Raw genomic sequence first — 4,676 nt, 5'->3', positions numbered from 1 at the left:
CAGGAAATGACAACAAATATGTTCAAAAGAAGGGAAAAAGGATGAGGAGGAGGGCAAGGAGGACAAGGAAATAGAGACTCCCGGGTGGCCGCAGCAGCATTGTGGGGAGGAAGAAAATGCAGTAAATGAAAGAGGTCTTCACACTGAGTGAATAGGGCAGGCGCCCGAGCACAAACCCGCGGGTCACGTGCAGGGTGTGGCGCAGCATCGGGGAGTGGGGGGAGGGCCGATCTCTTTGGCTGGTGTTCGCTGTGAGCCCACACAGTGAGCCCTTGAAGTTGAGGTCAAAAACACCAGGCACAAGAGACGTGGTACAGAGCAGCCAGAGAAAGTGTGACTCTGGGCCTGTCTGTGAAAGTCTGTGAAGAATTGAAGGGGACCTTCAATCCAGTTAATTGAAATTCAGGACGTTTCAGAGAATTTCAGTTAAATTGGTAAGGTTGGGCTCTGAGAATTAAACCTGAATTAAATTTCATCAGTGAGGAATAGATTTTTCTTGTTTTTTGTGTTGTTTAACATAGTGGTTTTCATACCTAGCGGTAGTCTGTTTGAGCAGGTATGGTGTCAGATTGTAAAAGAGGTGGCTGGAGAGAGCTCCGGCCCCGCTCGCTCCGAACCCGCTCGCTCCGAATCCGCTCGCTCCGGGCCTTAGCCTTTAACGGCTGAGCCACCTCTCCAGCCCGGACCCGCCCCGCATTCTTTCTCTGAAGTAGCGATCTAGGTGTTGCGCAACCACCTTCTGCTGAGTGTATTGGTGTTCTCGATACTAAACAACTCTCATTTGTTTTCCTTGTGCATAGAACCAAACATTCGAGGAGAAAATTAAAAAACAAACAAACCCCGAGCATTTACAGAGAGCATTCTGCTCTGAGCAGTGGCTGACGACCGGTTGTGGTACAGGACTAGAGAAAAGAAACCTAAAGGGCACGAGAGAGCTGAGCAGGGGGATGGTAGAGAGGAGAGAGAACCTGTAGGGGAGAGAAGGGTGTGGAGTGCGGCGTGGGCAAGCGTGAGTGCACGGGGGTGTCCGTGGATAAGTGTTTGTAAGCTGCAGTGTTGAGCGGCTGGAGAAGCTGTGGGTAGCCGTGCAGATTCCGGGCGGAAGAAACATTTGGGGTGTAGCGCAGCGGTGGATTTGTGGTTTTGTTGAAATTAGGAAAGAAAAAGTGTGTATCCCAGGCTGGCCTCGAACTCGCAAGATCCTCCTGCCTCTGCCTCCTTCAGCAAATCCTACCGGTCTGCGCCACCAGAACCGGCGGAGGAAACTCTAAAAATTGCTCTATTGAAGTGTCTCCTAGTGATGCAAGCTAACGTGTATTTAGCGGAAGCGTGGCAGCCACAGTGGTGCGGACAGCTCTCCGTCCGTTCCACGCTCTCCACCGGCTCACACCCGCCCTCCGCTGAGCTCCGGAGAGCTCGCCGCCCTCACCGAGCCACACCCGCACGATCCCGGGAGGTCCTTCCCGCCCCGCGTCCCCCGCGGGCCACGCCCGGGAACACAGTCTCGCCTCCGCCAGGCGGCTGCACGCTCAGCCGCAAGTCTCCGCCGCCCAGCGCCCTGCCCCGCAGCCCGCGCGTGGATTAGTCTGTACTCGCGATTCCTCTGCCTTTCCGCCCTCCACGTTCACAGCGGAAGGTCCGCGACCGCGTGGAGGCTGCATCCGGAGGCCACCTTCCTCAGGGATGACTACGGATCTCGAAACTCAATCCTCCCGCAACCTGCCGGGGCCACCTAGCACTTGGAAGCTTGACCCTGGTTTCCGTCCAAGTGCGGGACACCAGAAAAGGCCTGGCCAGGGTGTGAAGAAAACGCGACATGAAAATAAAATAGTTCATGGACATCTCTGATTCTTGCCCACCGGTCCCCAGATCACCAGGACATTCCCCTGCCTTCAGTCGTAGACAACCCCTTCAAGGTGCCCACCAGCTCCGGAGGACCGCCTCACCCCCAGCTTTGAGTCCTGGCCCAGCGTGCGTTCACCTGGATATCCACCCATCTGTACATGGCTATAGCAAGATGTTAAAGAACGTCAGCAAGTTTCTTTACACCCAAGGGTAAAGAGTGTGTGGACAAAAATCTAGTTCTTCTATTGTTTCACAGACAACCCAAGGTTGTCAGTTAACTCTTGCCATCGCTGATTTGTTACCTTTAGGGGGAAAAGGAAAACGTATTGAGCACACATTCTGAAAAATTAACCATGTATTGTTCTGGATTCGGGAATGCTTTGTGAACGCATTAAAATGCTAGTGCTGTTCAAAAATGGATTAGAATACTTGTTTCTCTGAAGTGCCTGTTATTTCTCATCTCTGTGAATAACACTGAAGGTGTTTAAGCGGGAAGCACTTCTTTCGACTCAATATCAGAAGTTTTAGTCCTGATAAGTTCTTTCTGGGCCCCCAGAGATGGCATGAGGTGGCAGAACACTTACTGCAGAGCAAAGCTTCCCCCTTAACAGTGAGCAATGAGAGCTAAGAGTACAAGATCCAAGGACAAGACATAGCTGCCAAAAACAAAATACACCTTGGAGTCTCCAACAACAAGATTCCCAACTTAGTATGTGTGGATCAATCCACTGGTGGAGGCTGAGCCCTCATGATCCAATCACCTCTCTCTCACAGCATCCATCCTATGTAGACCAAGTGTCCCACACTCAGCCTCTGCAGGGACCTTGTCATCTGAACGTAACAGAGGCCATGTAGGACTATAGTCATATACCCATGAATCCAGGCGTGACTATGTGACTACTGTGGTCAACTCAACTAGTATGAGTATTTTAGTGCTGGGTGTCTTAAGAACCAGGCTGTCCCAAATAATTAATGTAAACATTACAGGGGGTATGAGCTGTGTCTCCATAAGAATGGGGCTGTAGGCAAGCCTGTAGAGCATTTTCTAAATGAGTGATTGATAGGGGAGGGCCTGGCCCATTGTATGTGGTGCCATCCCTGGGCTGGTGGTCCTAGGTTCTATAAAAATGCAGGCTGAGCAAGCCATGTTGAGTGAGCTAATAAGCAGCACCCTTCCGTGGTCTCTGCATTGGCTCCTGCCTCTAGGTTCCTGCCCTGCTGGATTGAGTTCCCATCTTGACTTCCATTGATGATGAACTGTGATGTGGAAGCAGAACCAGGGTGTAATTCCCCTTCTCTTTATCACAGCAGACAACATTGCCAAAGCTACCATGTGCCTGTGGATCCTGGAATGAAACAGAGGCCAAACAGAGACTCCAAGCAACCTCAATGGGCACACTGTGAATTCTTATATACTTCAAAGGAAGTCTCCAGTTCTCCCCCAGGCTGCCTCTCCCCACCCCACCCCACCCCCTCTTTCTTTCTCTCCTTCTCTCTCTCTCTCTCTCTCTCTCTCTCTCTCTCTCTCTCTCTCTCTCTCTCTCTCTCTCTCTCTCTCTCTCTTTCTCTCTCTCTCTCCCTCTCTCTCTCCCTCTCTCTCTTTCCCTCTCTTTCCCTCTCTCTCTCTCTTCCTCTCTCTCTCTCTCTCTCTCTCTCTCTCTCTCTCTCTCTCTGTGTGTGTGTGTGCAAACATGCATGCTCTCTGTGTCAGCCTCTGAACCTCACTTCTCAGGCAAGCACCCCAGCACCCGAGAAACAACTTGAGATCCTCCGTCTGTTTTAGGTCGGCCATGTTTCCCATCCCTGTCTGAAATGATGCCAGCCCTGCCATGTTCCCTGATTGAAGTCCGAAAAGAAACTAGGGTGAGAGTAGCCAGCTCAGCTACCCCACACTTCTGACCTGCAGTCTGTCGTGTTAAATACCATTTGTTATATCAAATTACTAAATTGTGAAGTAATTCTTCAACTTCAATAAAACCAAATATAACCATCAAGAAGGAACCATACAAGGGGAAATGTGGAATGTGGTTAGGAAATGGGTATTTCCACCTCAATTGTAGGGATCAAACTGAAAATTCATAACATCTTTGGTAGCTAAGCCACCTCCTCTCTTTTTGTTTGTTTGTTTTGTTTTTGTGCTGAATACAGTATTTGTTTGCTTTTTTCCCCAGTTTAAAGTCATGAATCTATTTTTTGTACTTGTAATGAAATAATTGAAGACAGGTAATGTAAATAAAGAAAACTGATCTGATGATCACCGTTTTCGACTTCTAATAATAATTTATTTTATTTATTTATAGACAGAATTACTCTGTGTAACATCCCTGGCTGTCCTGGAACTCACAGAGATCTGGCTGCCTCTGCCTCCTGAGTGCTGGGATTAAAGGCGTGCTCCACCATCACCCAGCAATAATGTATTAATTTTACAAAATAACAAGCATCCTTGTGGTATATGATCATGCATCCATATAATATTATTTTGGTTACATTGACCACGCTGTCAGCCTCTCTTGTCTCTCTTCCCTTGTGTTTGTTTATTTCGCTTCACATATAATCCAACTTTCATGAAAAGAATTTTCTCTAATCTGTGGTTTTGAAGGCTAAGCCAAGAGGAGGTGATCTCCTGCACAGTGGGGGGGCTCAAGAGAGCAGCATCCCACTGGAAGAAGCTTGTGTGAGAAGAAAATCACATGGTGAAGCAGGACTCCAAAGCTAAAAGAGGAGTAGCCAATAAGGACCGTCCGTCTACCAAGACAGATGGTGTCAGCATCCTGCCCTACTCAGTGTCGACACAGTGAGTGAGGACCAGGTGTGCAAACAAGTATGTCCAG

At 49.1% G+C, this 4,676-nt stretch overlaps 1 long non-coding RNA gene across 1 annotated transcript; it reads left to right on the top strand.

Moving 5' to 3' along the window:
* The first annotated feature begins 250 nt into the window (after positions 1 to 250).
* On the top strand, positions 251 to 2,271 carry LOC116098347. Its single transcript, XR_004121817.1, has 2 exons — positions 251 to 434; positions 1,289 to 2,271. It is a non-coding gene; the product is annotated as an uncharacterized LOC116098347 (long non-coding RNA).
* The last annotated feature ends 2,405 nt before the right edge of the window (positions 2,272 to 4,676 follow it).

This window comes from Mastomys coucha, unplaced genomic scaffold (genome assembly GCF_008632895.1).
Source record: "Mastomys coucha isolate ucsf_1 unplaced genomic scaffold, UCSF_Mcou_1 pScaffold20, whole genome shotgun sequence".
Lineage (NCBI taxonomy): Eukaryota > Metazoa > Chordata > Mammalia > Rodentia > Muridae > Mastomys > Mastomys coucha.
The sequence above is the reverse complement of the archived record's forward strand: the minus strand, read 5'-3'. Positions and strand labels throughout refer to the sequence as shown.